Source organism: Stenella coeruleoalba, assembly GCF_951394435.1.
Source record: "Stenella coeruleoalba genome assembly, chromosome: 17".
NCBI lineage: Eukaryota > Metazoa > Chordata > Mammalia > Artiodactyla > Delphinidae > Stenella > Stenella coeruleoalba.
In genome coordinates this window covers 10,108,245-10,136,022 of record NC_137163.1, presented here as the reverse complement: position 1 = coordinate 10,136,022, position 27,778 = coordinate 10,108,245, and the positions used below count along the sequence as shown (strand labels likewise).

Genomic DNA, 27,778 nt, shown 5'->3' with positions numbered 1-27,778 from the left:
CAGTAAAAACTCACAGAATTACAAAAGCGCCCGAAGAAAGAAAAACAATCAGTTCTCTCAAAGCTGACAACAGATGCATTCACTCAAAAAGTACACAAGAACAAGGAGCGTGGGCAAATACTGACGTGTCTTTATGTATAACTGTGGAGGGTGTGTGTGCACTCATACAACATGCATATATGTGCAGAGACGTCTGGAAACATGTTCACCAAAACAGTGACTACTTAGATGGTGATTTTTGCTTTTTACTTTTCTATATTGTTTCAATTTTTATGAATATGAGTACATATTTTTACAAGAAAAGAAGAATGCTATTTGCTTTATTACAATATGGTATGAAAAGCAACAGTAATCAAAGTACTTGGTACTGGCAGAACGACAGACATGTAGACCAATGAAACAGAAATGAGAGTCCAGAAATAAACCCATATATCTATGGTCAACTGATTATCAACAATCAATATCAATCAAAAATACCAAGGCAGGCTTCCCTGGTGGCGCACTGGTTGAGAGTCCGTCTGCCGACGCAGGGGACACGGGTTTGTGCCCCGGTCCGGGAAGATCCCACATGCCGCGGAGCGGCTGGGCCCGTGAGCCATGGCTGCTGAGCCTGCGCGTCCGGAGCCTGTGCTCCGCACCGGGAGAGGCCACAACAGTGAGAGGCCCGCGTACCGCAAAAAAAAAAAAAAAAAAAAAAAAAAAAAAACCAAGGCAATTCAATAGGGGAAAGGACAGTCTCTTTCAACAAATGGTACTGAGACATCTGGATATTGATATACAAAAAGATGAACTTAGATTTTACTTCACACTATATACAAAAGTTAATTAAAAATGGATCAAAGACCTAAACGTAAGAGCTAAAACTGTAAATCTTTTAGAAGGAAACATAGGAGTAAATCTCCGGACCCTGAGTTGGGCAAAGATTTCTTGGACACAGCACCAAAAACACGATCCTAAACACAAAAGAAAAAAAGATAAACTGGACTCCATCAGAATTCAAAAACCTTGCAACTCAAAAGAGACCATTAAGAAAATAAAAAGATAAGCCATTGACTGGGGGAAAATATTTGCAAATCATGTATCTAATAAGGAACTTGGATCCAGACTATATAAAAGAACTCTGACTCAGAAATAGACAACCCAATAAAAAATGGGCAAAAGATTTGAAAAACATCTCACCGAAAAAGATATAAAAACGGCTTTAAAAGATATTCAGCATCATTAGTCATCAGTCATTAAGGAAATATAAATTCAAACCACAGTAATATATCACTTCACACCAACTAAAATTGTTATAATCCAGGGACTTCCCTGGTGGCACGATGGTTAAGAACCTGCCTGCCAATGCAGGGGACACGGGTTCAAGCCCTGGTCCGGGAAGATCCCACATGCTGTGGAGCAACTAAGCCCATTTGCCACAACTACCGAGCCTGCACTCTAGAGCCCGCGAGCCACAACTACTGAGCCTGCGTGCCACAACTACTGAAGACTACACGCCTAGAGCCCATGCTCCACAACAAGAGAAGCCACCGCAATGAGAAGCCCGCGCACCGCAACGAAGAGTAACCCCCGCTCACCACAACGAAGAGTAGCCCCCGCTCACCGCAACTAGAGAAAGCCCACACACAGCAATGAAGACCCAACGCAGCCAAAGATAAAATAAATAAATTTATAAAAATAACTAAATAAATAAAATTGTTATAATCCAAAAAGACAATGACAAGTGTTGGGAGGATTTGGAGAAACTGAAATCCTCATATGGTAGTCTGGACAACAGCAGGTTTTTAAAAAATTAAACATAAATTTACCATGACCCAGCAATTCCATTCCTAGGCATCTACCCAAAAGACATGAAAACATATGGCTGCACAAATGTGCAAAGCAGCATAATTCTCAATAGCCAAAAAGTAGAAACAAGGACTTTCCTGGTGGTCCAGTGGTTAAGAATCCACCTTCCAATTCAGGGGACACGGGTCTGATCCCTGGTCAGGGAACTAAGATCCCATATGCAACGAGGCAACTAAGCCTGCACGCTGCAACTACTAAGCCTGAATGCCACAACTAGAAGGAAGCCCGCGCAGCACAACGAACAGCCCGCGCACCGCAACTAAGACCTGACACAGCCAAATAAATAAATAAATATTTTTTTAAAAAGAGACGATCCAAATGTCCATCAACTGGTAAATGGATAAACAAAATGTAGTATATCCATATAATGGAATACTACTCAGCAATAAAAAGGAACGAATTATTGGTATACACTTGACCCTTGAATAACATGGGTTTGAACTGCACAGGTCCACTTACATGTGGACTTTTTTTCAATAAATATGCAATAGAGTAAGTACTACATGATGAGGTTGGCTGAACCTGAGAATGCAGAACTGCAGATACAGAGGGCAGACTGTAAAGTTAGACACAGATTTTCAATTGTCTATATATAATATGTTTTTCCCTAAACATATATACTTATGATAAAGTTTAATTTATAAGTTAGGCACAGTAAGAGATTAACAACAATTAATAATAAAATAAAACAATCATAACAACATACTTAAAAGTTACGTGAATGTGGTCTCACAATATCTCACTGTACAAATTTAACACTTTTTCCATCTTAACTAAGCACTTATACACTGTGGCCATAACTTCTGCAGTTGGAGGTGTGACAGCAAAACAAGCACAAGTTTATTTTTGCTTCTTCACAATTTCACAAACAGATTTGCTCTTACCTTAGATCTTAGCAACCTCAGAATAAGACTTTTTTTCTTTCCTTATTAAGTCAAGAACTTTCACCTTTTCACTTAAAGGCAGCACTTAACAGCTTCCCTTTGGCATATCCAAATTGCTAGCATCACCACTCTTGCAGTTGGGGCCATTATTAAGTTAAAGAAGGGTTACTTGAACAGAAGCACTGCGAAACCATGACAGTCGATCTGATTACCCAGATGGCTACTCAGTGACTAAAGAGCAGGATATACTGGACAAAGGGATGACTGACATCCTAGGCAGGATGGAATGGAACAGGCACAAGATTTGATCATGCTACTCAGAACAGCACACAATTTAAAACTTATGGATTGTTTATTTCTGGAATTTTTGATAGAGTATTTTCAGACCCAGGGTGACCAGGCTGAAACCACAGATAAGGGGGAACTACTGTAAGCGGTTACCTGGGGCTGGGGGTAGGGATGAAAATGAAGTATAATAGGGAACAGGGAACTTATCGGGTTGATGGTAATGTTTCAAAACTGGATTATGATTCAGTAAATTCAGTAAATTTTCAAATTCAGTAAATTTCCTAAGAATCATGGAATTGTACAAAATGGGTGAATTTTATGATAGGTATACTTCAGTAAAAAAATTTTTTTAAACAATAGCAGGAAAATAGTTAACACATGGTTATGTTTATTGACAGAATTATTGGTTTCTTCTAGATGCCAAAGTTAAAAACCAGTGATACAACAAAACTGTGTTAAAAGAAAATATACATTAAAATAGCATATCATAATAGCACACGTAACACTTATCTCCATTATCAGGACTATAGGTGATTTTTACTTTCTACTTTTTTGTACAGTACTTCAGAGTCATGGGAGTACATCTGTTTGACCAAATTAGCTAACAGCCCCGCATCTTTACTAAGATTAAAAAAAGAAGTCACCTGCTTCTTCCATATTAATTATATAATCTGGCTATACAGGATCATAACAGGAATAAAGCTATATAAAGACAAACACACACACATGGATATTACATATTTGTATATTCCTATACCAGAGACTAAAAAAGAAAGCAGAATTATCCAAAGTCTGCTCCAGAACTCTCTGGATAGGAATCCAGCAAGGTTATACCTAAAGAGAAGGGGACTGAAGGTAAATTCAACGTATGCTTTAACCCAAATGAATGTAATGAATGAAGCTGACTTCTCGGTACTTTTGAAAATAACTTGGTAAATATATTTATGAAATACCAGAACATATTAAATATTTAAATGTATTCACTACTATTCAAATAATGAATAGTTCCTAGCAGTCTTTTCCAGAAACCTCAACTAACTCATGAAAAGGTAACTTACAGTTCCCATTTTACAGAAGACGATGGAAGAGAGTGTACATAAAGATTTTAGGCACAATGAATTAGTTAAGAAGCCCTGATGTGCAATGTGACCTTGCTACAAGGGGAAAGACGCGCCTGGGATAAACTGTCTTAGAGCGCCTGTTTAACCCTACTTTATGACTTGAGGGCAGTTTCCTGTAACACCATAAACTAGTTATACTTCTTAAAAAACTGTTCTTTCATCTTTCACTTGTGAGGCCCAAATAAAATCCTAGAAGGGGTCTGAGAGACCAGAGGCAGTAAAAGGACTTCACAAAAATTTCTGCTTGTATACCTCAACTAGGAATTTCAAAGTGCTTAAACATTTTTAAAAATTAGTTAAATGCATAAGCTATCTACCTATCCAAACTAGACAAATTGAGAATGGTTTAAAAAGTTAAATTTGATTTTAATAAAACAAGATAACACCATTTTTAAGTTGCTTATAAAGAAAACACTGAAAATCAACTAAAATGAAGTTCTTAAAAGGCACACATTAAATATGCTAATAGACTACTAAAAAGGGGTCAGTGACACATACCAAAGACAGAACACTGGCCAGTTGTCACCATGACACATACTATAATGGAACTTAGGCACACCCATTTCAGAGGGTTGCCAACTCCAGGCTACATATTTTGACTATTGCTTCAACATACTGTTCTATAAATAAAAAGAAAAGCTTTAGTTTAATTATATTCACATTTTAATATAGGAAGTCCCACTTATCAAAGACTATTTCCAAAATGCTTCAGCCTTTCATTTTTAGGCATCAACCTACTTTTACCCACTAGCAACTTAGCACTAGTGCCACCATAACTAGAAGATTATTTTACATTTCCAAGTCTAAATTCATGTACACTTTAAGCCAAATGAATGGAATAAATGAAGCTGACTTCTCTGTACCTTTAAAAACAACTTGGATAAATATATTTACTTAATATAAGAACACATTAAATGTTTAAGTCAAAAGAAGTTCAAACATAATCTTCAGCAAGTAAAGTCACTTTCAAAATAATACGTCTATAATGCTTGTTTACAGAAAATAACTGGAAAGGATTTAGAAAATGCAAGTTGATAAAATGGAGCCCTACCCCCTTAAAAACAAAACAAACATGAAAAACTGCAAGTTTAAACCTCCCTCCAACTAACTATGCTAGCCTCTCCCCTAAATCTATACTGCCTCAAGATCTAGAGAAAAAGAAGCCTCACTTAAAAAAACACTGTACTTAATTACCATTGTTTTGTTTCTTAAAATTTGCCAGAATTTTAAGCAGAGCAATGTAGTTTGATATAAAGAAAAGCAAAGTAGTCCCATTCCTTGCAACCCAAGGAAATACCAAGGTGGTTTTCTCATATTTCACTTTAATGTTCCTGAAATTCCACATATGATTTCTTTTTTTTAAATCAAAAGGCATCTGAACATGTTAGACATTACTTTTTGAGTAAATGTTATTAGTTAGCAACTTAGCTTGGAGAAAATTAACCCCAAAATTCCACGAAAGTCATTGCATAGAGGTTTGCCCTCAAAAACAAATCAAGGACATGAACACCAATAATAATACGTATTGTGTTCTTATTACATGCCAGCTTCTTTTTAAAGTCAGATTTATTGAAGTATAATTTACGTATGTTGGGAAACAATTCTCTATAGGTCTGTCTTTTTAATATGTTGCAAGCAGACGTACCAACTGCCTTTTCCTTCGAACTGTATTTTCAAGGACATCCGTGCAGCAAACAGCCTTGAAAGATAAAGACAGTGGCTCCCTCTAGAGCAAAGGATGGGCATGCTTACTGTCCAGTATAATGTATCCCTCTAGAGCAAAGGACAGACTTGCTTACTGCTCATTACAAAAGATGTGGGTTCCCTAAATGCAGGGCTTCTCTTCACTAACATGGACCCACTATGGGTGCCTGAGGATCAGGAAACCATTACAAATGCTGATTGATACTCTCGCTACTGTTATTACTGAGAGGAATAAACTGTCCTTCATCTCTTACACAGGAGTCTCATGTCTTCTACCAGCATCCATGAAAACGTGGCAGGGAAACTTATTCACTTCAAAGTAGGATAAGATCTCAGATCGTCATGATTCTGGACAGTTTTGGCAACAAGAATGGGATACTGACATAGCCATGACTTCCTAGGAGAGAGAGAATAAAGGCCCCCTGAGGTCAGAGTTCTGAGAAATGAGAAGACACACAAATCAGAGTGATCCTGGTGGTGGGTGGACAGAAGGTGGGAATAAGGATCCCCACTGTCCGGTTAATGAAAGGAGTTGAATTCATGTTTGGAAACTGAGCAGTGAGAAGTGGGATCAAAATCAGGCATTGAAATGGTGACTTGGCTGTTACTCATTCTCCCCTGGGCTGGCAAAGGAAGGGATGTGTCATGATGATGGGCAACATGCATTGTGTCTCCAGGCGAAAGGCTGTGACTGCTGAGCCAAAGAGTCCCTAGAGCTAAAATAGATTATGTAAGTAATGAAGACCTTGCTGATAATATAGAGCTTTAGATGGTCCAAAAGTATTAGAAGTTCTTTTGGCTGAATTACAACGGAATGACCAAAAGTGAATACAAAGCCTTGATTCCTGGTACAGAGTTGCTCTCTCCCTGGTGCCCTCTTCTCTATCCCTCTCTACTACTATCCCCAAACTCTTCTGCTTTACAGAGAAAAATAATAAGGGATAGGGCTGAGGTCTCCCTGACCCCCAAGAAGGACTGAAGGGCATACATACCCCTGAGAAGCTGTCCAGAAAACTTTAGAGAGAGACTCAAAGTTTTATGGCTCTCCTGGATACAGACACCCTCCTATCTGGTCCCACAGAAGAAGGGACATCAGATTCAGCTAATACGGTTTGGGCAGGATTTACAGTTGGGAAGGGAAATGAAGTGACTTATTGCTGGGGCTCTTTGGGCCAATTCAACGTCCTCTTGTTGTTGCTTCTACATCCATCCTCATGTATAGTAGGAACTTATGTGGTATACGGTTGTACTTCCCCTTCCTGTATGTCCCAGAGGGGATTCTCCCGATCAGGAAGGGCTGCATGTAGAAAAGTGCTAGTATGCTAGTACCTTTGGGGCTCCACAACCCTCATAACCATTTTTAGTCACAAGTCTCTGTGACTCACGATTTTACTGATTGGAGCCTCTGACAAAGGTGCCACCTGTAGGTGCCCCTGGGGTTTGGACTCTTTTGCCTCCCTGACACAGCTATCAGGCACGCTCCTTTTGTTAAGCAGCTATTAGCTTGCTACTGGGCTCTCGTGGAAACTGAATGCCTAACTCATGGAGGCCTCATAAGTTCCAGTCTGATATTCCTACTTTGGGGTGAATCAACTCATACTCAATGACTAACAATATGGAGAGTCACTGAAAATGCATATTTGCAAACATAGCTGGACTGCCTTAGCCCCACATCTCAACTTTATATGAAAAAGTGGTAGTGGGGGCTTCCCTGGTGGCGCAGTGGTTGAGAGTCCGCCTGCCGATGCAGGGGACACGGGTTCGTGCCCCGGTCCGGGAAGATCCCACATGCTGCGGAGTGGTTGGGCCCGTGAGCCATGGCCACTGAGCCTGCGTGTCTGGAGCCTGTGCTCCACAATGGAAGAGGCCACAACAGTGAGAGGCCCGCATACCGCAAAAAAAAAAAAAAAAAAAAAAAAAAAAAAAAAAAAAAGTGGTAGTGAGCCCTCTGGGGGAAATTCATCCTCTATTCTACCACTGGACACAAAGTTATGGGTTCAATGGAGCCCACATCCAGTAAATCATCACATCTTGTAGACTTAACATCATCCCTCCATTGTCAATAGGAGTACTGATCACTATCAATTATTTCCTGGACTTTAGCAACAGCCTTTTAACTTGCTCGCCTGTATTCAATTTTAGTTTACCTTCAATCCATTCTTTAACAGCTGTCAGAACAATCTTCTGAAAGGACGAATGAGTATTTCACTCTCATCCCTTTTAAAGTCCTATGATGGTTTCCCCTGGCCTTCAGTCCAAACTGACTTGAACTTGTTAACATGACTCAGACAGCCAGTCTTACAGCTTACTCACTGTCTACCGCTTTCCCACACCTCTTTTATAACCTGTATTACTGCCATACAGAACCAATAACCGTCAAAAGACGTACAGGACTTCTCTTATCTCCAGGTTCTGGCCTCTCCCTCTTCCAGTGCGCATGCATCCTTCCTTCTGCCCAACTGACTAATGGTCCACTCTTCAGATCTTAATTTAGATGGCATTACAACATGGGCATTTATCCTGACTCATAAAATAAGATTAGGTACCTGCGAAATTCATACTGTCTATTTTTCTCTATCTTTTCTTCTGCTGAAAAAAAAGGAACCACTAACATTTTATTCACTGTTATATAACCCTGCTTATGTGCTCAATAACTATTTGCGTAATTAATGGCAATCATACCAGGTATTGTGCCAGGTATTGTGCCAGGTGTCAAAGAAAACAAACGATCAAAACCAAAAAAGAATTTTAATGATCATTCGACTTAGAAATGCATCACATCCTTCCCTATTATGTTGCACTGAAATTAATACAAAAATTTCACAAGAGTGTTATGAGGCACGTAGCAGAGACAGTATTATTCCTATCTTATAGATCTGACAATACTATCAGACAAGAGCAAATCAGGGCTTAAATGCAATGTTTTTGTCCATACATACTAAAATTTTACAAGTAGAATCTATCAATAAGACAAGTTGAGAATTTCCAGGTGGTCCAGTGGTTAGGACTCCGCGCTTTCACTGCCAAGGGCCCAGATTCGATCCTGGGTTGGCAACTCAGATCCCGCAAGCCATGCGGCAAGGCCAAAAAAAAACAAAAAGAGCACAAGTCAACAAACTACAAAAGTCCACTTCAAGAATTAGTCAATCTCCGTTTTCATTTAAATTACTGCCTTCAATTCTCCACTACCCTCACTTAGAACAGAGAAATGGCATAAATAATCCCCCAAAAAATAATATCTGGGAATATGTCTTTTTTTTTTTTTTTTTTTGCGGTACGCGGGCCTCTCACTGTTGCGGCCTCTCCCGTTGCGGAGCACAGGCTCCAGACGCGCAGGCTCAGCGGCCATGGCTCACGGGCCCAGCCGCTCCGCGGCATGTGGGATCTTCCTGGACCGGGGCACGAACCCGTGTCCCCTGCATCGGCAGGCGGACTCCCAACCACTGCAACACCAGGGAAGACATCATAATTTTTTTTCACAGCGTTTTCTCAAATTGTGTGACCTTAGTAGTCAGTGTAATTTGGATTATCTGAGAACACGCCAATTTATGACTGGGAGGAGGATTTTAGGCACAGTATATGTAGACACAGTGAAAAGTGTATCAGTTTAAATTTAATATAGACCAGACATAATGCACCAACTAGACTACATCAAGCAGAGATTACTTGCATGGCAGAAAATAACTGTACAGGACTGAAAGCTTCACAATGCTGCACAGAATAATACCACAGAACATCATCTTTTCAAATTAAATAGCTACAAAAATACATCTTTGCATTAGGTCTTCTTTTTAAACAAAATCACCCAATGTCTTTGTAAACAGCTATTTTCACCCATGGTACCACAATCAGGAAGTGGCACATGTCACAAGAAATGCGTATAGTTAAAGGATCAAAATTCTTAGAATGATTTCCTTGTTTAAATAGTTTTACAAATGTCACTCATTTGCATTCCAATATACTTGCATGAGTGTGAAAGGGGTGAAGCTACACCCAGTGAGCAGGAAATTATAATCCTGTATATGCTCAGAGAGTAAAGAACAGTGAACACTATCCATCCTGTGTGACAGGTGAAAAAGTCTGGAGATTTGCTGTTTTAAGTATATGCCTTCTAAACATATAACATAAAATACAGGACCTCAAATTAATACTTTGAAACAGAATTTTAGGGAAGACTACAAGTCACAGAGGCCTGGGTTTAAATGCCAGCCTTCCTCATCCTACTTGGGCGTGTGCTTGGACAAGTTACCTAAGCAGTTTGCGCCTTACTTTCCTAATGTTAATTAACAATTAACTAGGAATTAACCTACACCTTGCACAGCTGTCATAAAACTAACTTAATGTGTACAGAGAACTTGGCACAGAGGTGTTCACTATTACAGCGTAACAATTAAGAGCCAAGACCCAGATCTACCACTTAGTAGTTGCGTCACTTTTGTTACTTAACCTTAGTTTCCTAGTCTGTAAAATGGAAATACTAACACCTATTAGCATTAGGGTGTTGTAAAGATTAAATGTGTTACAACACTGCCTGGCAAGTAGCACACACTAGGTAAGTGTTAGTTACTAATAATGTCATTATCATCATCACCACTGAAATGTTAAGTAACCATTGCCACGTTGGATTATTCCTTACATTTCTACTATATGAAAAAATGCTCCTTGAAAAATTAACCTAATTTAGTGAACTGATCATAATATAACATGAGCTCACACATTCAAGAATTTTTATGCTGACTTTTAGAAACTTTAAATGCACAGAAATTATCTGAATTGACCACTGCTCATGAATGCTGACAAGATACACATATCAAATACCCATTCTAAGTGAACAAATCTATTCAGTGAACTAAAGCATAACACAAACCAATGTCTACTTTACTTTCTCCCCAAAGATTTCAAAGCAGTTTAAAATAATCAAATAGGGCTTCCCTGGTGGCGCAGTGGTTGAGAGTCCGCCTGCCGATGCAGGGGACACGGGTTCGTGCCCCGGTCCGGGAAGATCCCACATGCCGCGGAGCGGCTGGGCCCGTGAGCCGTGGCCGCTGAGCCTGCGCATCCAGAGCCTGTGCTCCGCAACGGGAGAGGCCACAGCAGTGAGAGGCCCGCGTACCGCAAAAAAAAATAAATAAATAATTATAATAATAATCAAATATAACAATTCTCAAAATGTACAAGTTACTTGAGAAAACTGCAGCTGAGAGGAATCAACATCTTTCTCCAGAACTTTTGCCACATAATTACAAAACAATGTTAAGAGTCAAACTCTTTGCAACCCTGCCATTCATTCAATTAGTCAAAACATTTATTGCATATCCACTGTGCACTAGGCAGGCACTGTGCTAAACTCTGGTGTAGTAACAGAAAAGGAGAGACCAAAAGTAAGAGTGGGCAAGCCACTAACAATATTATTAAATATTTTGAAATTTTATAATTTTGTTTTCCTTGAACAGTGAAAGAGCAAATTGTAGGCTCTAACGGTTGAGTGCATCAATACTTAATGAGTTAAGTAACCTCATATAAGTGACAGTACAATATCTTCCCCATGGAGACTAGGATTAAATGAAATAAGCATCCCTCTCTACTGCTCAATCAATTACTTACTAAGTAAAGGTAAATGGCCACTTCAAATGAGTCAAGTAATCTCAAGAGTGACCTCTAACTGACATAATTTTTTACCCATTTTGGGGGGAAAGTTCAGAGAAATAAATCTTAAATTTGATGTTAAATGTCACCTGTAACCTATCAGAAATAAGCTACATTCACTTAGTTTTACTCAGCATCTGAAATTGCATTTTTGCTGAGGCGACTAGGACCAATTTACTAATCATGCCTCCCTCTGCTGAACCATTTTCTTAGGAGAGAAAAATCTAGCCTCGATGCAACTATCAAATAATCTAGAGTTCATACTATATATCCTACATTTTACAAAACAAGAGTTTCCTCTCAAGAAGCTACATAACTGTTAAAGTTTTAAGGAATTTTAAAAATATATTATCTAGCAATATTGCTCTGCCAAAAAAATGCAATCTTGACTCTGAATTAAGTAATCTTAGTGCTTAAAGCGGTCATCCAAAACCTAAAAGGGGACAACCAACCAACCACCATTTTAGTACCTAGCTCCCCAGAAGAAAGGGCTGTTAGGAAAAGCTATTAATATTGATAGCAATTGTATCACACTGATACGCAGGTAAGTGTACTTCAGGACTAAGTACCTTCCTTGGAGTTCATTATTATGGACTATGAATGTCACACACAAAAAAAAAGTGCTGTCATTTCATTTTGTGAATGCTGAATCAGGCAGTTTTAGTTAACTGCAACACTTTACAAGCAGGCTATCAAATAAGCCCCAATTATCAAGCTGTTTCAGACAAAGCTTCTGTTTCTATTAAGTATAATTAAAGAATTAAAAGGATCAGTGTATTTTTCTTGAGATATATTAGTCTAAAATGATTTGCAATAAGTCCCTGAACACCCAAGTGACTGAAATTCCTTCAGCTATACAAAACACTCCTCTGGAATGCCAGTCTTCCAAATGGCAAGACTGTAAGAACACACAATTGATAAATGGATATTCATTCTCTACATTAAAGAGTAAAAAAATGGCAAGCTCAATAAATTCACAGGAGGGGGGGAAAAAGTGTAAACAAATGCCCCAAATCTGTCTTATCCAGAATGGCGTTTCGTGGTACTGCACGAATTCAGGCATTTCATCAGCATTCGGCACACCGGGAGCCACTCAGTAACTAATGTTGACAGATGAGCCGAGAAAAAGTCTCACCAACAAACAGTATTAACAGGTAATGTTGCAAATCAGTCACGGGACTGCGCGGGAAGGAACGTGGAGGAATCGAAAAAGTAACAATCTTCCGCCAAATTTTACATTCAGAGCAAATTAATCCATCATAGATACATAGTCCTCCGGGGGTGGGGGGGGAGAGCGAAAGGAGATATTTGGTACGACGCAGAATAGCCATGCGGAACACACACACACACACACACACACACACCAACTGCCACTTCCACTACAGTTTGACAGTCATGGATTTGGGTAATTAGAGTAGAAATGTGTGTTCTGGAAACACACTAAGACCACACCCTAGGACTGAGAATCTGGACTTTAAATGCTGCGAAGTGAGAGGTCAACGCAGCACCTAAGGTGGACGGTCTGGCCGCACAGGTGGAAGGGATGGGGGCACCAACTTCCAGGCGGGTGACCGGGAGGGCCGGGTGTCCGGGCGAGGCATGGCGGAGTCCGAGGGACAAGGGGGTGTGGACTAGGGACCAGCACCGGCAGAGAGGGAAGGAGAGAAGGCGGCCGCTAGGAGTAAAGGGCGGTGGGAGCTGCGGGTAGGGGGCGAACTCGACGCGGGGCGGGGGGGGGGGGGGGGGTGGTGAGAAGAACCCGGGGAGCCAAAGGTCACGGGCGGCGGCAGGGTTCGGGGGCGGGAGGGGGCGGCGAGCACGCGCGCGGAGGTGCGAGTGGAAGGAAGCGGCGGAAGAAAGGAAGATCCGAATGAATGAGTGCCGCGGAGGCCCGGGTCGCGGAGGAAGGGGCCGGGGGCGCCCGCGGAGATGGCAGCCGCAGCGCCGGGGCGGGCCCCCGCGCCAGGGGATGAGAAAGCCCCGCACCGGCGCCGGTCCCACCGCACTCGCCTCTCCGCCAAAATGGGGTCGCGCGCGGAGCAGGAAAGAGAGAACTGTGAGGGAAGAGAGGGAAATGGTAAAAATAAATCACTCACCCTACGCGCGAACCTCCAGGCTCTCTCAGCCCCGCTCCTCCGCCCTCCTCGAGCCCCGACGGCGGCTCCTCAGCGGCGCTAGGGGGAGCCCCGGGCCCGGAGCGGGGCAGCGGCGGCAGCCGGACCAGGAGCCCCTCCGCACCTGCCCCTGTGGCGGAGCCGCGACGAGCCAGGCGGCGGCGGCAGCGGCAGCGGCAGCGGCAGCAGCGGTTCGGAGCTGGGAGGGCAAGTGACCCGGATGTACAGGGTAACGGCGAGGAGGGGGAGGGGGGAATGCCAGGAAGTGAGTGCGCCGCGGACCTGTCCGGCCGTGCGCATGCGCCGCGCGCCCGCCCCGTAAGGTAAATCCTCAGCCTTCCTTCCCCGCCCCTCCCCAAGGGGGCGGGGCGAGGCCGAAGACAGGTGGTCTGGAGGGCTCAGCTAGGAGACGAAGGGGGCGCGGCCACCTTCTCCGCTCCCCCCGCCCTCCTTAAAGGGGCAGCACTTTCGCGCGGAGATGGCATCTGGGTGGGTCGGGGTTTTGCAGACGTCTCGTTTTACAGATGGAAAACTGAGGTTCAGAGGTGACGGCGACCTACCTCAGGTCAGCGAACTAAGAAATGGCAGAAACTGGAACTCGAGACTCGCGGGTCGGGGCTCTGTGCTGAACCCATCGAAGTCGTCACATACCATCACCCCCCATGCGTGGAATGGCTGGGCTGTTGGGCACGCCTTTCCCTCTCTGCCAGGTACTGAGCCTCACACTCCCAGACAAGGCAGATGCGCTTGGCAGGCTCCCCAAAGCCGAGAGGTACTGGGAGTGCGAAGGTATCGCCTGCGAAGGTATCCTGGAGACGCCCTTGGGAGGTGTTAAGTAATCAGTCTGAGAACAGAAATCAGGCGCCACGTGAGACTTGCACGGTGCTACTCATAGCACTTTCAGACAAACGAGACTTTGTTCTGGGGTCTGCTCTGGGCAAAGATATCTGATGGACAGAGAAGTTGAATGTGACAGAGGGCGCAGCTTCTTCATTTTTCCCTAATTCCCTTTTCACTCTGAGCATAAATGCTCCCTCTTTACCTACAAAACCAGAACATTCCATCTAGCTAGCTCATCCTAATACTGTTATGAAACTCTCAGATTTTTTCATTAACACTAACGTGTAAACGATCACAACGTTACCTCTCCCAGGGATATTTTCAATGTGACTGCGGAGCAGGTCGTTACTATGGAGGTAAATGGTTCTAAACATTTTGGGGTCAAGAGCCCTACTGAAAACCCCATAAAAGTATGCACTTTTCTCTCCTGGAAAATGCATATGTGCACACAAATTTGCACACAATTTCAGGAGATTTTTGGATCCAGGAAGCCTATCTGTGAAACCCTGATTATGAACCCTTGTTCTAGTCAAATGCGTAAGATCCCAGTAACTATCTGGGCCTCAGCACATGTAGCCAAGAAATCACTCCTTGCCCCAAGTATAGAAGGGCAGCCCTTAACCTTATTTAGCCTTCTGTCTTCCTCTTCCTCTTGAGTTACACGGAGACCAAGTGATATTGGCCATATTACAAAGAAATGTGTTAAGAGAGTCATGGAGAGAGTAGGTGACTTTTTCAAGGCACACTCTAAGGGCAAGAGTCCAAGGCCTCATACTTTTACCCTAATTATCATACTTATGGATGATTTAGGGGTCCTACACTGTATCCATTATAATCTTCATTAATTTCAATTAAACACAGGGAGCAGAGGTTTTGCAAACACTAATGCTGAGAGAACAGTCTTCACAATCCAAGAACTCTGGTCCATTTGTTTGACACACGGACACCCACTCTTAAATAACCCTGGTCCATATCAACCCACCAGCCTCTATTTGAACTCTATCTAGTTCTTACACCTGCTCAGTCCCTTAGAGATGAGCTCTGAGTAATCACACACCTGTAACCCAATCTCCCACTGAGAGCAGAAATCTCTTCTGTAATATCCTCAACACCTGAACATCCAGTTTAGCTCGGGTATCTCCATTTTGGGGGGGTATCTCCATTTATGGGGAGCTCATTATCACAATGGTCAGCCTCCTCTAATTGTGAGGAGCCTCTTCTTTTACACTGATCAGAAATCTGATGCCCAACAACTGTCATCCATTGGTTCTAATTTTATTTCTGGAAAGCAACATAGACATGATGCTGGCCTGGGGGAGCTTACCGTCCAGCAAAGAAAACAGTCCATTTGATGAGTGATAACCAAAAAATAGAATGAGTCCCGTGAGGAAGATGCAGTGCCCCTTTCAGAGGCACCTTTGTCCTTATCAGCCTTAGACCTGTTCCTGATCTGTGTAAGAACTCATGAGGAAGCTCTAGCACTACCCCATGGGGGATGTCCTGAAAGAAGGAACAGAAAACAAGACCCTAAGTGCTGAATTTATTCTTCCACGATCCTCTCCTCATCATTCTGCATGAATGGAATCACATTTCAGCTGAGGTCAAAGTTTTAGGTTGAAAAAACAAGCGGAAGGATGCAAAAAAAAGATGTTTACATAAAAGCACTAAGCTCCAATAATTTAATCATGGTGGCTTGCTAGCATTTTTTTGAGTCCTTAGTATGTGTCAAGCACTATGCTATCAGCCCTCGACTCGCATTTCCTCTTTTACTTTACAAAATCAGTCATTGAGTCATTCAGTCAACACATGTTTTTGCCCCTCTACTATGTCCCAGGCACCATGCTGAGAGTTTAGGGTGGAGGACAGTAAGCCATGTGGTCCCTGCCCTGGAGGGGCTCAAACTTTCGTAAAAGGAAGGGCTGTAAGCTCACAGTTATGACATGGCATGATTCGTTGTAATTTAGGAGGGTGGAGGAACTAACCCTCCCTGGCATGGCTGTGAAGGCTTCAGAGAAGATGAGCTTGGGGCTTCCCTGGTGGTGCAGTGGTTGAGACTCCGCCTGCCAATGCAGGGGACACAGGTTCGTGCCCTGGCCCAGGAAGATCCCACATGCCGCGGAGCGGCTGGGCCTGTGAGCCATGGCCACTGAGCCTGCGCGTCCGGAGCCTGTGCTCCGCAACGGGAGAGGCCACAGCAGTGAGAGGCCCGCGTACCGGAAAAAAAAAAAAAAAAAAGATGAGCTTGGTCTTGAAGAGATGAGGCAAGGGCCACGAAGAAAAGGCAAAGGCACATGGGCACAGAGGCATAGGAAGGAGAGTTCACACATGCTGGGGTGGTAAGACTGTAAAGGACCTCCTCATATGCCAAGCTAAGGAGTATGAACTTACCTCCTGAAGGCAACCACTGGTAAATAGAAGCTTCTAAGCAAAGGAGAGACATAATCACATGTGTTTTATATCAAGATCACTCTGACCACAGTGTCCAATATGGACTACAGTGGGAGAGAGAATGGAGACCAGAAGACCAGTGAAGCTGTTGTGAAGTGCAAGCGAGAGATAATAAGAGCTCGTTCTAGGAAACTAGCAATGGAGAGGAAGAATGGGCACCAGAATTAAGATATTTACGGATGTAGAATCTACGAGAGTTTGTGACTAGTTGAATCTAGGGGAAAAAAGCAGGGGCTGTGGAGCATGACCCTGAGGTTCCTAGCTTAGTAGACTAATTGAATGGTGACACCATCCAATCCCAAAACCTTTACACAGCTTTCATTCCTGTTCTCTCTCAACCTTTATCCCTGTAAACGCACATTGCCTCAGTTGGTATCTTCAGATGTCTGCAACTATTTCCCAAATACTTTTTCCTATTTCTCCAGTCACATTTATCATTTTAATGGCTGCAGAATATTTCATCATGTTGAAATAGCTCTGTTTCCTTCACTTGCTAAAGGTCCACACCCTGCATGCCTGGTTCACCCTAGACTCATTTGGCTCCAGGCATTTTGCAAAGGATGAGTTGAGCGTAGAAAGAGAGCCTTTAGGTGAAGGGTATTGGAGAAGCATAGCCTCAAGGGCCAGCAAAGCTGCAGCTCTCGTGGGAGAGGCTGGGCAACTGTACTGCAAGCAGAAATCGCGAAGCTGTTGAAAAGAACCTATCAACCGTGGGAATCCTGATGTCTACTTCCCTATGGAAGCTGGTTCTCAAGTCCTAACCCACCTAATCCATTCATTGCTTCATTCATTTATTCCCTCTTGGAGCAATGCATTCTTGTGAAGCAGAGGGCAATAAAGCAGAGCTGAAGGCAGCTTTATTTAGCTGTGGATTTAGCCCCGCCAGGTTTTGAAGTCTATTCAAAACCCTTCACAAGTGAACCTCTCAGAGCCCCAGTTTCCCCACAAGTTTGTTGTAAGGATTAGTTTAGGTAAAATTTGTACAGTATTTGGGACAGAACGAAGCATACATTAAGTTCAGTGATTATTTTCAGTCTTGGATCCTTCCCCTATGCCTCCTTGACTCCAACATTTTCCTTAGTTTCTGAGCACACCCAGTGCACCAGGTGACAGTGCACATGCTGGAGTTCAGAGCCTGAATCTGCCAGAGTGAAGCAGGGCACTCACTTCATCTCTCTAACCTTCCATTTCCCATCTGTGAAATGGGAATAAAAACCTATCCACAGGAATGTTGTGATGCTCTCATAAATACTATATAGGAAAATATGTTCAAAACCCCAAAGCACTATGTCATTACTGACTATGACTGCTATTATAGACCTCACTGTTTTCTTGGTTTCTCCCCATTTAAAAAAATGATGACTTCAGCATAAGTTCCGTGGATTGTAATCACTGGGTCAAAGGATCTGAACATCGTTATGGTTCCTGATTGGCACGGCCCAATTGCTCTTAGGACCCTGTGAACAGCTGCTGTCATCGTTAACTCACATACACCATTCAGTATGTTTAAGCGCCTAGATTATAGCTTCCGCTGCCTCTGTGTCCAGTCTTTGTCCTCAATCTAACATTCAGGAACTTCTCCCGACTGCTTGTCTCCTCCTCTTCAAGGAGTGAATGAATACTGAATCCCTGAACAAAGAGGTGCCTTCCCAAATACTTCCAACACAGCACAGGCTGAGAACTAAGACTCCAGGGGCAGGCCTTACAGATGCGCATCCACACGGTGGGTGCATTTAATGAACGCAGAAGAGCACGAGGAAGGAGGCCTGCGAATCCCTGAGCAGCAGTCGAAGCCTGTTCAGCATGAGAGATGGCATCAGAGCTGCCCTTCGAAAAGAACCAAAGAACAAAGCCAACAGCTCAAACCCAATACGTTCCGGTTATTTAGCAAAGCAGTCACCAGTCTCTCCGGGGCCATAAAGTTGTCTACATGACCGGACTCCCCCAGTTACAGGCTGTATCTGTGAGGCTCCTCACATTTCCAAGTGTAACACATTTCTCACAAGTGGGCAGCTCCAGTTCAAGTTTCACCAGCCCTCTGAGGGACCTGCAGGAAAGCAGCAGACCCTCACTGCCTTGCATCTGCTGGTCCTTGCCTGCGCCTCCAATACGCTTGCCAGCATCTTCACGTGGCTGTCTGTCAGCCTCCAGGTTCAAGGGTCGCTTCCTCAAAGTGGTCCCATCATCTTTCCTAAAGTCCACCATCCATCATCCATCATAAAGTCTTCCCTTCCATCATCCCCTCATACGTCACTGGCTTCTTCTTCCTTGATAGCACTTATCACAACCTGTAATTATTGTTTTTATTTTTGAGCTTAAAAAACATTTTAAGTGGACTTCCCTGGTGGCGCAGTGGTTGAGAGTCCGCCTGCCGATGCGGAGGACACGGGTTCGTGCCCCGTTCCGGGAGGATCCCACATGCCACGGAGCGGCTGGGCCCGTGAGCCATGGCCGCTGAGCCTGCGCGTCCGGAGCCTGTGCTCCGCAACAGGAGAGGCCACAACAGTGAGAGGCCCACGTACCGCAAAAAAAAAAAAAAAAAAAAAACACTTTAAGTAAGAAAAGACTCTCAACACAATGTCGGCTCAGTGAAGACAGAGGCCAGGGCTACCCTGCCCACTCCGACACCTGTCACTGTGCCCACCCAGCTCCTAAGAGACCCTCAATAAATACATGGAATGATTTTTCTGGGTAAAAGTTTGGGTAAAAAGAGAGGTTCCTGGCCCCCTCTACCTTTCTTTCACTCTGATTATATGAATAATACATGTTGATTGCAGAAAAAAATTGGAAAATACAGATGAGCAAAAGGAAGAAAATATAAACACCCATGATCCAACCTCCCATACCATGTGGATACACTTCCAAATGTTTTTTTCTGTGTCTATACCCATATAAAGATAATGCATATATTTTTATAAATATGGTTCATATTCTGAATTATCATCTGCTGTGTTCATCTCAAGATTTATCTTAGTCACCTTTCCTTAACAAAGGTACTTCAGCACCTTGTTGTTAAAGGCTCTATAATACGTATGCACTGGACCATGCAGCTACACCACAAAGTATTTAACAAGTCTCCTAGTGTTAAGCTAAAGGGGAGGTCTCTTCAATGTCAATAAAGGTAACATGTTGTAATACAGCACTTCCTTCTTGACAAGCTTCCCATTTTTTCCCTCTGTGTTTGTATTGCTTTAGAGCTGTATTTCTACAGAACTGTACTCCCCGCCGCCCATTCACCACCTGGAGTTATTAGAGTCCCCGTCAACTAGAGAAGCAAAATTGTCTGCAGCCGGAAACGCTGAAGTATGACAAAGCCAGGATGATGCCTAGGAGTTCAATTCGGGAATCTGCTGCTGATACAGGCGACAGAAATAAAGAACATGTTTTCTTGCCAAGACTTTAACGTAAAAAGAGGAAAAGAAAGACTTTCTGTACGTCTTCACTTCTCCTTCCCAAGCCCTGTTTAGAGGCCAAGTTTTTCCCAAGAGGGATGGGCTGGTCCACGGAGTTTACTGCTGTTGTAAGCAGTCCACAGGCCAAAGCCCACTGCCCCGTTTAAAGCAGAGGTGGCTGCAGAAAAGTCTAAGAGGGCACGCAAGGATGTGCTGCCCTTTTCCACAAACAGCTCTCTCAGCCCCCTGTGTGGGTCGGGAGCCACTTGGCATTTTCAGCTCTGACAGTCACACCCTCCACGAGAGAAGGCCTCCCTCTGCCCACCTGGCACAGCAGACCCCACTCCAGCAGGACCCGTCAGTGTGCCAGGGCGCCCGCTGCCTGGACCACCTGCCCACCCCCACTGCAGGTGGGCCACCTTGTCAAGATGCACAGGCACAGGAGGGGGTCACTGAAGGTGGGGCTGAGATGATATAAAATCAGAGATGGTGCCGCAGGGAGGGAAGGGAGAGGAAGGGCTGGGCGGGCCTTTCCATTCCTGGGCCTCACCACCCTGCGACCCAGAAACCCAAACAGAGGTTAATCTGCTATTCCACCACCTTATATGGTACCCCATCGGAGGCAGAGGGAAACTATCTGTAAAGAAACAGAATCCCTAATTGTGTCATCGGTCACTAATTTATCGATGCCACTTAAAAAAGATTTTGTGGGACTTCCCTGGTGGTCCAGTGGGTAAGACTCCACACTCCCAATGCAGGGGGCCCAGGTTCGATCCCTGGTCGGAGAACTAGATCCCGCATGCATGCCTCAACTAAGAGTCCACATGACACAACTAAGACTCCGCATGCCGCAACTAAAAAAGAAAAAAAAAAAGATCCTGCATGTCGCAACGAAGATCCTGCGTGCCGCAATTAAGACCAGGGCAGCCAAACTAAATAAATAAAAATAAATCTTAAAAAATAAATAAATAAAAATAACAAAGATTTTGTCTGAACTTACAGTTACAAAAAGGGAAGGGGGTGTAGGGGAATAAATTAGGAGCTTGGGATTAACAGATAAACACTACTATAGATAAAATGTATAAACAACAAGGACCTACTTATAGCACAAGGAAGTATATTCACTATCTTGTAATAACCTACAATGGAAAAGAATCTAAAAAACAATACACACATATAACTGAATCACTGTGCTGTACACCTGAAACTAACACAACATTGTAAATCAACTATACTTCAATTTAAAAAAAAAAGATTTTGTGTGTGTTTTCCAGAAATACCATGGTTAGAGAAAAGAGAAGGGAATTTGGTTTGAAATATAATGATGACAGAACGAACTATTACCGCCAACACCTCTGATCAATGGTTTCATTTTGGCTGGTTTGGAACAAAATGATTTCCACTCATTTTATAATTCAATCCTTATAATGACATCATGAGAAAGATTTTATCGCTCCCAGTTTCCAGGTAACAAAATTCAGGTAAGGTACAAAAAGTTTTTAAGTATTTTGCTAGAGGTCACAAAGCTACTAAGAGATGGAGCCAGGATTAGACCCCAGGTCCTAGAGCCGTTTATATTCATGAGTCACTCAAACTTCCTTGCTTCCCACCCCTCCTTTCTTTCTACAAACATTAATTAAACCACTTAATGTCAAAGCTCCTTCTAAAACACTAGACTAGTCATCTATAAAATAGGCACACGCGGAGCAAATAAGCCCAAATAAACTCTTAAATGGTTTTAAAAAATGTACATTACAGACTATCTTGGGTTTTGAAATTTGCGGTTTTAGTATTCAGACTCGGAAGGCTGTATATCACAGTGGCTGAGAGCTCAGACCCTGGACTCAGAGTCTGAATCCCTTAATTCTCTCATCTGTAAAAAAAAAATAGGAAAGTAGGGACTTCCCTGGTGGCGCAGTGTTTAAGAATCCTCCCGCCAATGCAGGGGACACGGGTTCCATCCCTGGCCGGGGAAGATCTCACATGCCGCGGAACAGCTAAGCCCGTGCTCCACAACTACTGAGGCTGCGCTCTAGAGCCCACAAGCCACAACTATTGAGCCCACGTGCCACAACTACTGAAGCCCACGCGCCTAGAGCCCGTGCTCCGCAACAAGAGAAGCCACTGCAATGAGAAGCCCACGCACTGCAACGAAGAGTAGCCACAGCTCGCCACTAGAGAAAGCCCGCGCGCAGAAACGAAGACCCAACGCAGCCAAAAAGAAATAAATTAATTATTTTTTTTAAATAGGAAAGTAATGGTATTCACTTTCAGAATTATTTCATGTAAAGCACTTAGCGCACTGCCTGGCAAAGGTAAGTGCTCAATAAATAGCAGTCTCTTCTATTATTTGTTATTATTGTTATTATTAATTAACTTGCTACTTTCATTAAGACAGTATTTGCATAAAGCCGCCCATATTAGCATTACGTATAATAAAAACCAGAAACAAATGAAATTTCCCACGATAGGGAAACAGCACAGTTGGGTTTGAAAGAACTGTCTTTAGAATTAATGAAAACCAATTTAATTAAAATTTAAAAGCTCCTGCTTTGCCACTTAGGGGCCATATAATTTTGAGCAAATCATTTCTTTTCTCTGGATCTGTTTCCTCACTTCGAAAATGAAGGGTCTGCTCTCAATGACTCATAAGCCCTCTCCAGATTTAAAGTTTATATTCCTAAGGTTCTAAATAAATTATAATCCATCAACATCAAGGATAATAAGCAACCCCTAGGTACATAGAAAGATGACAGCAACATGATAAAATATTTTATGAATTAATAATCCCAACCTCCTTTAAGCCTGTGTTTTTTTTTTTCTGTAACAGTGATCACCTCCTAACAGAATTTCTATTATGTTTATTGTGAATATGAAATAAGCAGAAGCACCAGGAGAACAGGGATGTAGGTCCGGTTGGTTCACCAATCTGTCTATCCCCAGCCACTAGAGTGATGCCTGGCACATAGTAGGAGCTCAATTAACATTTGCTGATTGAAAATTTGTGAATATTAAGTTAAAAGAGCAAAGTACAAAAGTATATACATAAAACAGAATGTCATTCATATAAAATATCTACCCTTATGGGGAAATGGCAAATGGGATCAGAGACGTTAAAACTCAATTGACAACACAATGAGAGCAGGGATGAAAGAATTTTACTTTCCTTCAATGTTTTGAACAATTTTATTTGTTCAAAAAGATAGCATTCGAACAAAGAAGCATGTAGAGAGGAGAAAAGTGAAAGAGAAATGGAAGTAGCCACGGGAAATGGGAGTGGACCTGAAGGAGGGCACGAGGAAGGGCCGGGGCCATAGGGGATAGAAGGCTCTGGGCGGTTAGTTACTCTGTGAATGGAAACAGAATCACAGGGGCAGAAGGAAAAGTAGGTAATCTGATGCAGAAAAGAAAAGCCAATTTATTTTGAACTTTTAATTACAAGCGAATATCTATTAAACTATTCCCAGGTTGATAGAAGTTCCCCATTAACTGCCTCAATCAACGGAAGCTTTGGTGAATTTGAGCACTAAGGGGCCCTTGGGGTGTTACCTGTTACTGTTCTCATCAGTCCTGAGCCTTCTCTTGAGCTGCTGTTGTGGATGCAAGAAGAATGAGGCCCACATACTACAGTTAACTGGTAAACCACAGGTCTTTCATGAACCAACTGACCGAAAATTCCATCCAGGGTCACACACTGGGGGGAACACACAGAGTACAGGAAACAGCCTTCCCTTCCAGGGGATGAAAGACACACTACCTTATTACAATACAAAGCAACACACAACTGCCAAAGAAACTGATACAGACAAATGGCCTGGAAAATTAAAGGGAAGGAATCATTCCTTTTGGTTTGGGGGAGTCCAAGGGGAGGGGGCAGGGAGGAGATGTCCAGCCTTGTCCTGAACTTTACCAAATCACTGGGCCCCTAGTGCTGTTTGTGGACTTAATCTTGAACCCTTCACCTGGTCCTGTCTTGCCTTTGGGATCACATGCTACTCTGAATGCCTCCAGCCTCCAACCGCTCGCTTGAGCTGTTCATCGCGGCCATGCCTTTGAACTTTGAGCGAAGCAGGTCAGATCCCCAGCTGGGAGAGTTCTTGGGACCGACCCGTGTTTCTTGTTTCCAGCACATAACATAATTGTAATTGTATGGTGATTTGTGTACTTCCCTGAACACTGTGAGCTCCAGCAGGGCAGAAGCCATCCTGTTTTGTCATCGCTGTATCCCAGTGCTAGCACAGAGCCGGGCACCATGCCTGGTACAAGGCACGCACTCAAACCGCTGCAGCTTGTCAAAGAGATGGCATGCGTCCAGGCTGAGTTAACCCAGACCTAGGGCCTTTACCCTACTCTGAAGCCCTAATATGGCCACAGCCCTGGAACCAGGGAATTGGATAAGCAGCTTAAGAAGGTGAGATTGAAGCCCTCCCCAAAGTAGCCAAAATAATAAGGTCATTAGCTGTGTGACCCAAGAGTTGAAATACAGAGCTTTAGACAGTACAATGGGGATAAATCAAACACGAGCTAAGAGCCTGGGAAGAGTTTAGATTCTCACAGTTTCGAATTTGGGGGCTACAGAAGAAAAGATATTGCATAAGGTTAAAAAGAAAAGAAAAGAAAAAGAAAAGAGGAAACCTTTCCAAGAGAGAACCAATATGGCCCAAGTTAAGAAGAAGCTTAACTGGTTTAGCTAGCTTCCTCTCTAAAATCCTGGTGCTGATTTCATGTTAGAAGACAGGTTTAAAGAGAGAGCATCCCTCCTCAGTTTCAATGCACAGAAGAAGAGAGCGGAATGCTGCCATGCCCCAGCTCTGGTCTTGTCTGAACCCACAGATTTGGAGAAATGTCTGTGGTATCCATTTCAGCATTTTATTTAACATTTTTATTTAATAGGTCACTTGTATTAATGAGTGCCTGCATCAGAGTTTTTGAATGAATCGCCTAATTTTAGACATGGAAAGAACCTTGGAATTGACCTTTATCTAACATTTTGCTCTTTAGAAAGTGGAGGTGCCCAAGACAGGTCCAGAGGGGGCCCACAGGAGCAAAGCCCCCCAGGCCTGGACTCTGGGCCCAGAGTGAGGATCACATGGGTTCCCATCTACACTGTCAGAGAACTGCTGAGTTCGTTTCCAAAGGTTAGTCTGGATCACTGAGGCGTCAACAGAGTCCTGCAAAAAAATCTCTACTAATAAGCAGTGTGTAACATTCAGTGTGGTATCTGGTGTGATCTTCCAGGGTAAACAAGGTCAATTAAAACATTACCCTTATTTGGCCCTTCATTACTCACAAATCTCTTCCAAGGTAGAAAAAAAAAAAAAGTTAGGAGACATGTATGGACGGATAAAGAAACAAGTGGGGCTTCCCAAGTGGTGCAGTGGTTAAGAATCCGCCTGCCAAGGCAGGGGACACGGGTTCGAGCCCTGGGCCAGGAAGATCCCACATGCCGCGGAGCAACAAAGCCCGTGCACCACAACTACTGAGCCTGCGCTCTAGAGCCCGCGAGCCACGACTACAGAGGCCCGCGCACCTAGAGCCCGTGCTCCGCAACAAGAGAAGCCACCGCATGAGAAGCCTGTGCACCGCAACGAAGAGTAGCCCCCACTTGCCGCAACCAGAGGAAAGCCCACATGCAGCAACAAAGACCCAACACAGCCAAAAATAAAATAAAGATTAAAAAAAAAAAGAAACAAGTGGAAATGCAGATTTCATGGGACTTCCCAATCACCTTTAAGTGAGGAAGGGTATCGTTCTTGGTGGTAATACTGAACTATTCACAGAGTTCCTATAAATACTATTCCTGCTGTTGTGTCTTTGCCCATGCTGTTCCCTCTATTACAAACACCCTTCCCACCACTCCCATACTTCCCATCCAAACTACCCACCAAGACTCCGGTCAGGCATCTCTATGGACATTGGATAAGGATTTCAACGTGAATTACTTCCTGTTTTTACCTTTTTCAGTAACACACAGCCCTACTTAACCTGACGGTCCTCCTAGGATGTTTCAAAAAGACTAGCAATGGTATGAGGTTTGCATAGCACCATGTCCTCCATTGAGAAAAGAGCTACAGAAATACAAGGTAATGTTTTATTAATTTATTTCACCTGATTCCTTGAATTGATTTTTGATGGACGAATCAACCAACCCAAGATTAATAGCCTGGTTTACTACACTCATTTCTCTTTCCAAGCCACAAGCCAAGATAAACTCCCCCTCAATTTATAATTTTGCAAAATATGCTTCTGCATATCGACTCCTGAGTCCACTGTGGTTATTAAAAGGATGGCTGCATCTGTCAGGATGGTCCAGGTTACTCTGTGGTAACAAACAAGCCCTAAATCTCAACCCCAATGATGACCACACTGGTCACTCTAGGATCAACACAAGGAACCCAACAACTCCATCTTTGTAGACTTTACCTGACACTCTGGATTAAGCAACTCTGTAGCTGACATCAGTTTCAAAGACATGACCCCCTGCTTTCTTTATCCAACCACCTATAATGCTGTCTTGCAGGGCTGCCGTACGGACTGGATGTGATCCTGTTTGTTAGACACCCAGGACACTGCCTAGCTTATAGGCAGCAGTTGGTAAATGATAATGGTGGCTAGTACCCCTGTCATAACCATTATCCCTACTCATCTTCAAATGATGATAATGATGTTATTATTATAATTCTCATACACCAGTGGTTCCTTTACTCCTGGCACATTGGAATCACCTGGAGAGCTTAGACACTACCAGTGCTTGTGTCCCAGCCCCGGAGTCAGTGAATTAATGCATCTAGCCTGTTGCCCTGGCTTTAGAATTTTGAAAGCTCCCCAGGTGATTCTAATGTGCAGACAAGTTCGAGAACCACCATCATAGAGGCAGCAAGTTTCACATCTATACAGACACATATGTCCCTGTGTACACACACCAGCTGGTCTGCTCCCAGGTTCCATAAATCCAACCACCTTTATAACAGTGGTGTTCGTATCATTTGGGTCAGTGAGGTTATGAGTGGCAACAAATAGCCCCTAAATATTAACCCTAACAACAACTACGGTGGGCACCGTCCAGGGTCAACTAGATGAGCCCAGCAACCATGTTTTTCTGGTCTTTACCTGACACTGAGGCCTATGGAGTTTACCCCCAGACCTTGTTTCCTCTTTACTTTCACAAGTTTGCCAGGCCCATAGTAAATCAGAGCCAAAAAATTATACTAGTGGAGACAGATTGGGAGGACATCTGGTCAAAGGAGAGCCACCAAAACTATTAGTAACTGAGACTATGAGTTTGTTAATTCTCGATCCCCACGACCCAAAACATAGTAGCCAACTGAAGAGAAATGTGGATAAATAGGTAAATTCATTATCATCACTAATTACGTAAAAAGAAGTGAAAAGCAGATGCAGAAACTCAAAAAGTACAGCATCTAAGTTGAAAACCTTATGGGTCAAGTGTTTACCAACCATCATTTTGATTTCCCACTTTTGGTTCCTTTCTC

General features: G+C 43.3%; 1 protein-coding gene across 7 annotated transcripts in view; it reads right to left on the bottom strand.

The window, feature by feature from the left end:
- The window catches only part of CYRIB (CYFIP related Rac1 interactor B), a 154,558-nt gene that overhangs the window by 75,274 nt on the left and 51,506 nt on the right, over window positions 1–27,778 (bottom strand). For 3 of the 7 annotated variants that reach the window (XM_079902276.1, XM_079902277.1, XM_079902273.1), the window contains exon 1: window positions 13,588–13,860. The exons of the other annotated variants lie outside the window; for them this stretch is intronic. The gene's annotated coding sequence lies outside the window, so the exon portion shown is untranslated. Of the gene's footprint in view, window positions 1–13,587; window positions 13,861–27,778 lie in introns of those variants that run through there. 7 annotated transcript variants of the gene reach the window in all.